Source organism: Amborella trichopoda, chromosome 11 (assembly GCF_054954075.1).
Source record: "Amborella trichopoda isolate Santa Cruz 75 chromosome 11, AtrichopodaSantaCruz75HAP2 v2.0, whole genome shotgun sequence".
In the NCBI taxonomy this organism is placed as follows: Eukaryota; Viridiplantae; Streptophyta; class Magnoliopsida; order Amborellales; family Amborellaceae; genus Amborella; species Amborella trichopoda.
In genome coordinates, this window is record NC_142346.1 from 16,046,398 (window position 1) to 16,055,018 (window position 8,621).

At 35.2% G+C, this 8,621-nt stretch overlaps 1 non-coding gene across 1 annotated transcript; it reads right to left on the reverse strand.

The window, feature by feature from the left end:
• Positions 1–1,933: 1,933 nt before the first annotated feature.
• TRNAR-UCU (transfer RNA arginine (anticodon UCU)) lies at positions 1,934–2,006 on the reverse strand. The gene has a single exon. It is a non-coding gene; the product is annotated as a tRNA-Arg (tRNA).
• Positions 2,007–8,621: the final 6,615 nt, after the last annotated feature.

Consider the following 8,621-nt stretch of genomic DNA (forward strand, 5'->3'; position numbering starts at 1 on the left):
CTTTCTGACATTGCCTAATAGTAGCAATGTATAATAATCCATTTGCAGATTAAGCAGTAATGTATTTCCCAGGTTGCATCTAAATACTGCCCAAGCAGTAATAATCCATTTGCATGTATGCAAATGGATTATTACTGCTTGGGCAGTATTTAGATGCAACCTCGGAAATACATTGCTATAATGTAAATGAATTATTACTGTTTGGGCAGTATTTAGATGCAACCTCGGAAATACATTGTTACTATTAGGCAATATCAGAAAGAAATATGAGAAATACATTTGCATTGCTACTGTTTGGGTAGTATTTAGATGCAACCTAAAAAATACATTGCTACTATTTGGCTAAGAAGAAATATGAGAAATACATTACTAATATTTTACTAGCATTTGCCTATAACCTATCATTTCTTTCATTTTTTGTCACAAAATTCCATTAAAATGTATTTCCCAGGTTGCATCTAAACACTGCCCAAACAGTAATAATTCATTTGCAGGTAATGCAAATGGATTAAGCAGTAATGTATTTCCTAGGTTGCATCTAAATACTGCCCAAACGGTAACAATCCATTTGCAAGTAATGCAAATGGATTACGCAGTAATGCATTACGCCAGTAATATATTTCACAGATAATATATTTCCAGGTATCCAAACAGCCCCTTGGTGACTAAAAATGACTTATAGTATAAATACCAATCTATTAATAATTCGGTTTTGTTTGTCAAGAACGGGGAAACCCTTTTTGGTTATTTAATTTTTTACAAATCAAATAATATTAATAAAATTCAAAAAGCTTCCAAATATAGCCTAACAGTAGCAATTTATTTCCCAGGTTGCATCTAAATACTACCCAAACAATAACAATCCATTTGCAAGTAATGTATTACGTAGTAATGTATTTCCAGGTTACATCTAAATACTGCCCAAACAGTAACAATCCATTTGCAAGTAATATCCATTTGCAGGTAATGCAAATGGATTACGCAATAATGTATTTCCCAAGTTGCATCTAAATACTGCCCAAACATATAGAGTAATGTATTTCCCAGGTTGCAACAGTAACAATCCATTTGCTGGTAATGAATGCAAATGGATTATGCAGTAATGTATTTTCCAGGTTGCAACAATAATAATCCATTCGCTGGTAACAATGCAAATGGATTATGCAATAATGTATTTCCCAGGTTGCAACTGTAACAATCCATTTGCAGGTAATGAATGCAAATAGATTATGCAGTAATGTATTTCCCAGGTTGCATCTAAATACTGCCCAAACAATAACAATCTAAATACTGCCCAAACAATAACAATCCATTTGCAGGCTCAAACGATAACAAATGATTTGTAGGTAATACAAATGGGATTATGCAGTAATGTATTTCCCATATTTATATTTCACATATAATATATTTCTAGGCATACAAACGACCCCTTACTAATAACAAACCAATCGATTACGCAGTAATGTATTTCCCATATTTATATTTTACAAATAATATATTTCCAAGTATTCAAATGACCCCTTAATAACTAAAAATGACTTATATTTCCAGGTATCCAAACGACCCCTTAATAACTAAAAATGACTTACGACGCCTTAATAACTGAAAATGACTTATATTTTCAGGTATCCAAACGACCCCTTAGTAACTAAAAATGACTTATAGTATAAGTACCGGTCTATTGATAATTTGGTTTTGTTTGTTAAGAAGGGAAAAACCCTTTTTGGTTATTTAATTTTTTACAAATAAAATAATATTAATATTTTGTTCGTCAAGGGGGATCGCTTTTTGGTTATTTAATATTTTACAAATCAAAAAATATTAATATTTTGTTTGTCAAGGGGGAAACCCTTTTTGGTTATTTAATATTTTACAAATCAAATGATATTAATTAAATTACGAGGGCATACTCAAATCATATTAATAACGAAGGCATACCCGATGGGATTCGAACCCACAATCGCCTGATTAGAAGTCAGACGCCTTATCCATTAGGCCACGGGTACCAGTCCCGTACTTCGAAGCTTGTTTATTAATAAAACCTCTTGTACTCTTTCCTCTACAGGCTTTGCAAGTTCAAACCCCCATCTTCCTTCGAATGTTTTCAGCTCTCTAAAGTTCCTTTCTCTAGACTGTATCCTGATCTATCATTATGCTCTTGAATCTCTGGTTTCAAATTGTAAGAAAGTGGGGCACTTGTAACTACATGATTGTTATCAGCTTCAGAGTATCAAACTTCACTCTTCGAGCCTTATATCTCTCGATCTCAAAGGTAAATTTAGTTGTATTGATCTGAATGGCTGTTCTGACCTGAAGAAGTTATCCATTAATTTGGATAATTTCAGAGAATTCATCCTAAGTGTTTTACAAGGCCTTCCTGGATTGGAATGTCTATCCTTGTTTGGCTGGTCTATGAAGGTAAGTGTTTATTTATGTTTTTATTTTTTTTGTTCGTTCGTAGTGGCTTCTTAGTCGATGAAATCTGGTTATCACCTATTTTTTTCTTCTTAGTAGTCTTGTTGTTGTAATAGTTTGTGCTTCCTCTGATCTCATTTTGTTTGAAGGATGTGTAGTTGAGGAATTGTCTTCAACTCCTTTTCTTATCAAATGGTTTGTTACATGGAGGTTCTTTCTAATGAATTGTTTGATCTAAAAGCTGAGAAACTGTATGTAAATTACAATTATTTAAAGGCATTGGACATAAGGCTTTGGTCGATGAAAAAATAGGATGTCATGGGACTTGTTGGCTTGCTCAAAAGTTGCCCTTACTTAGAGGTCCTTTGCATTGATGTATGCCTTAAACAGGATTTCCATTCTTTCTTTTGCTTAGTCTTTCTTCTTCTCTTTTGGTTTTTGTACGGGTAAACCCATTGCTCAATGTTCTCAGGACTTCTTTTTTTTTTTTGAGGTTAAAAATAGGCAAAGAGATTCTGAAGATCACATGAACTTCCATGATTTGAATGAGTTTGATGACGATGCGCAGTCTTGGTCGGCCTGCCTTAAAAGATTGAACGTGTTGTCGATCAAGATTCCCAACTTTGTGAATAGGAAAGTATTGCTAAGCTTGTGGAGCTGTTGTATTGCTTGCCTATCGCTTCTTCTCATACCAGGTTCACAGTCAAATAGATATGTAAGTTTACGAACTTTCCAATATTTTGGAGCAACTAGGGATTCGAACACTGGCTTGATTGGTTTCGGTGTTGGTGATTGCAATGCTATGCCCCAGGTTTGAATCCCAAACTGATCGATCCGAAAGAAATATTTTGTTGCAACTATGTCACGGTGAAATTTTGTTTAAATTTGTTTAGAGAGAGCATTTCCAAATTTTCTTCATTGTTTATTCATGGTTTACTCCTTTGTATCAAAGAATAAGTAAATTTACATGTATTTGGGGTAGGAAGACATGGGAAAAGTGGGTTAGAATCTCTAGCTGTGATGGATGTGTTGTGGGCAATGTATTTAGTAGTTAAATCTCTTGTCTTTGGAGATCATTCTCCACTGCTCTTTTACTTGTAAGGCCATATTTAGTTCATCTTTCATGCAACTTTTATGTATACTTCATGTTCTCAACAAAGTTTTTATGTCTATTCCTTTTTGTATTAGTAAGCAATGTTTTAAAAAATGGTCCGCCTAGCTCCTAGGCGGCTTGGAAAAAACTCCACATGCTACCCAGGCGACCCTACGCGAGTGGATGTACCCGGGCAGGCAACCAGGCAGGTTAGACAGGCACCTAGGTGGGAGCCTAGGGCGGTAAGGCCCCTTTTTTTTTTTTTCAATCATCAAATAGGGCAAATGGGGTCATTTTGATGCCAAGGCTGTATAAAAACGCTATGGGGTTTATTTTTATTCCCCAAATGAAGAAAAAAGAAACAAAAACCAAAAAAAACAAAAAACAAAACACAAAACACAAAAAACAAAAACAAAAAAAACAAAACCCTCATATATGAAAACCCTCAAAGTAAAAAAAAAACTATAGGGCGCTCGAGATTCTGAGGGTCAGGCAAGCCGTCTCAGGGCCGCCTAATATTTTTTGAAACCTTGTTAGTATAGATTTTGACAATAAAGGAATAGACTTGAAAAAATGGGAGTTTGGATTGTTTAGAAGTCCCCCCATTGATAGCAAGTCAATTGCATAATTTCTCTAAGATAGAAAGATTCCTTTAATTACCTTAGCTACTTGAATTCTAATTTCTGACAAAGAATTTAGTTTACCGAGATCCTTGATGTCAAATTCAACTCACCGATTCCAATCTTATCATTCCTTATTAGAACAATATCGTACTATGGCCACAACTATGCGTCTATTTGACTTTTTGAAAAACAAGGAATGATTCACATTTGCAGTATTAAATCTTCTTCATGCATGGCTCCACTGAATTTCTGGAACCATGATCTAGTTGCCTGTTTTAAGCCATAAAGGTCTGTTTTTAACTTTATTTTGTCAACCATGCTTTGGCCACCTATTTTAAGCCATAAAGGGCTTTCTTCAGTGCATATACAACATTATTATTTTCACTAATTTTCAACCAACAAATTCATATGCACCTCTTCTTGAAAATCTCCATGTAAAAATGCATTTTTACATCTAATTAGAAAAGAGGCCAATCCTTTGATATTGCAACAACTAATAGACATCTAAATTTTTGCTAGTTTTGCAAAATGGACAAAGGAATAGAAAATGAACTCCATACTCTTGTGTGAATCCCTCTTCCACAATTCTAGCTTTTAAGAACTGAAACCTCTTCTTTCTTTTGCCACACAATTTAGTTTTGTGTGGACACTTGATGAATAATAATATGCATGTTTAAATACAAAACAAATATAGAACTAACATGCGCTAAACGCCAAAAGAGGAATGTCAATGTTTTTCACATCCCTAACTTGTATGAACAATGGATAATTGGACAATCATTCACAAAATATAGAGAGCTTGACTGAGGGCCCAAATCAACAATTACTTATTGAATTGATAACATGAGTATCCTCATCATCTCAAAAAAGAATAACATCTCTATGGAGAAAAAAGAATAATATCTCAAACTCCATCAAGGATAGTTATATAACCCACCATTAAATAGAGGTAACATTGGGAATATACCCCCTCTTTAACCCACAAATGATACACTGCTTCATTCGTGCTGTCGAAATAGGTTCTTTTAGAACAACATGAGATCTCCAAACAATGATTCTTGATCTTTAAGAAAAATTTGAAAATAGAAATATCGTCTGGAGTTGAGTTCCCAACACAACACTAAAAACATTCGACCTTCCACCTGGATCCATCTCAAAAAAGACAACCAATCTTGTTCACCAAGGGAATCAAAACACATCACCACCACCCTTGTGGCTCTGATACTATGTAGAGAAATATAAATATGGTCTTGAATTGAGTTCCCAACTCAATACTAAAACCATTCGACCTTCCACTTAGATCCATCATAGGAAAGACAATCGGTCTTCTTCACCAAGGGAGTCAAGGCACATCACCACCACCCTTGTAGCTCTGATACCATATGGAGAAAGACAGGTGCCAAAATACTAAAACAATATGCTTCTCAATTAGTGTAATAATTGATGGAAATATGGCCTATCAAGGCCTAAATTCCAGTAGTCCCTCACTCAGAGGCAGCGATTGAGAGATTGAAATCTTGGCGTCTTGCGAAATGGAGCCCAGATTCTTTTACACCGAGTACACATGAGGCATCGAGAGTTCACGTGTTGAGAAAACAATTTCTCAAGAATGTGTGAGGGTCACCTCCTTGTCAGGATTTTATAGGTTAGCCTCATGTTTAGCTGCAATCGGTCAGGGCTTGGAGAATCCAAATGAGAAAATTAGAACTCGAGTACTTATTGAGTATTCGCCCTGTATAGAATGGTCAAGACTTATGGGACATAAATTCGTATCCTGACGCGAGACAATTGCATGGCATGTGCATTTTCATTTCATACGGGAAGCCACTCTTCCAAATGTATTATCCGAGTTTGGAAGAGTCAGTGCACATGTGCTTTGAGAGGACCCCTGTAATTGAGTTTGATCATGTCCCACAGGGGTACACATGTAATCTATTGAGAGAAGAATGATCGGAAGTTCTGGCTTAACGGCTTTGATATGGCCAATTATGTGTCCCTGCTTTAGACAGTGGAACATAGGTCTATTGGGTCGATCTGAGACTTGACGGAATATTATTCGGGACTAGCCCAATGAAGTACTCTGATACCTATAGTTATTAGCCTGAGATCTCACTATACCTTTTGTCCAATTTTATAATGATGAGAAAAACCTAATAATTGCTCAAAAATACTTTAAATATTTATTGTGAATTTTAGAGAATTTTTCGAAATTTTATTTGTTAAAAACAATAAGGGTTTTCATATTGTTTGGCTTAAATTTCACTTTAGTCCTGACCTGGTAGCGCCATGTGGCGTCCAAGTGGCCATAGGGCTGCCACATGACACCCCACACCTCACTCTAGGATCACCGCCCAGCTGGGCACTGATCCCTAGGCGGAGGACTGGATTGGCGTTTGGTTGTTTGTTTTATAAGGGTTGTGTTATGGTGTCTTATTATATATTGTTATATTTTGTTATATAATGTTATAAATTAAAGCCTCATTTTCATCACATATCTTAATTAACTCACGTATGAGTCGTGCATGGCAAGTGTGAAGTTTAGTTAATTAATTTATTTGATATTAAAGGGAAAATACATTTTCAAATTTGAGTTGAAAAATATCTTCACACACGTGTAAAAGGGGCATTATCTTTAAATTGTTTGGTTGAAATTTTGGATCTACAAAGTGAAAAAAAAAAATATCTCCACATGTGTGAGCTTTGCCAATTACTTCTTTGCACTTTAGCCTTTGTGGTTATCTACTCTGATACATTATTAAAAAAACTAAGGGTAATTTTGTAAGGCCATATTGGATACAATTGGAACAAAAATATGGGCTAAGGACAAAATGGTAAAGTGGCATAACTTAGGGTTAGGGTGAGTGATAATGGTATGACATCTCATCCCTTCATCGTAGTAGTTGGATAGGGATGGGTGGCTAGGTACATTAGCCTCTCATGTGCCTTTGGATTAGTGCATCAAGGGTGTTGATTGAATCCAAAGTTACACCCATGTTATAAAAGCACATCATGAGATCTCAAACCCTGCTCCCCTCCTTCTTCTAAGACTTTGTGAGAGAAAATTGAAAAGATAGAACTTTTAGAGTTCCATTAATAGTGATCTTGATGGCGGTCCTCTTTTCTTATGCTTAAGTTCATAGTGTGCATTTATCAAGGTAAACTCCATTTAATTTTCTTTTCTTATAAGATCATATCATTGGCATCTATAGTTGCTGGAGTTTTGAATTTAGAAAAGTTTCATTGATCTTAGAATCCCCATTTGATCATCTTTTTCATCATGCTTATTCGTAGTGTAGTCCTTCATGAGTTATAGCCTACATGTATGAGAATCTACCATCATGCATAATATCCATTAATTACTTTGCTTCAAACCCATCAAATAGTTTAGTCTCAGAGTATAACTCCATTTTCAGAACTTTTTCATAATGTTTTTACCTATGGGGGTTCATAATCTTTTCATACAAGCCTGTTTTGGTGATCCGAGGGACCACCGTGTGTAGTTTGGCCATAACTCTCTTGTTCCTTATCCGATTCGATTCAAACCTTTTGCATTATGTTTTGGATGATAATGCCAGTGTGTAAGATCTTAAGAAGTGATTTTAAGATGTGTAATTTCTTTCTATTTGGATTAGACACTCTTATAAGATTGAACCACTTTTGTACAATCCGAATGGACAAACTTACGTTTTTATAGGGCCCAATTGCGTGGCCCCGACATAAGGGGTTCGAAACATGGCTTCCCTATTTTAATTTGGTATTTTAATTCCATGTTTAGTTTATTTTATTTTTTAGAATTTTGTTTAGATTAGTTGCATGATGTATTGAAGCTTTGGGATATAGTTTATGTAATTTGTGCTATAAAAGTGTAATTCATAAGTTAGTATTGCTTTACCCCATAAGAGGTTGGTATTTGAGTTTATTTACAGTGGTTATACAAGGCTAGAAATGGTTGTAATTGTTATGTAAAAAGATTGTAACTTATTCACTTAGCTTGGTTTTTGGCAAGTGGCTTGTTGAAAGCGCCAATTTTGTCTTGTTTTTTGGCTTGGAAATTTGCTCTAGTCTTTGTATCCACTTTCAATAATGTCACACTAGCCCAAGACTCACAACCAAATAGAAAGAAGAAGAACAACCAAAATGAGGTGGAAGAAAAACTTTTATTCATAGATGAAAATATTTTCCAAGAAATATTTCACGCAAATCAAACGTGTCATAAGAGCACGTTTGGTTCATATGAAAATGATTTCTTAGAAATTATTTTCCTAAAAAATAACCAATTTCTCACGTTTGATTGTCACAATAGTAAGAAATCGTTTTACCTATGAAATTAATTTCCATGAAAAGTGTCCAAAATCTAAGAACTTGGAATCATACTTACATCGGTATGATTTCTATCAAAATAATTGGGGGCATGGGTGTAAGTAAGGCTGCCATCGGGCCGGGCTAGCCCGAGGCTTGGCAAACCCTGAAAATACTTTGGGCCTGCTTGG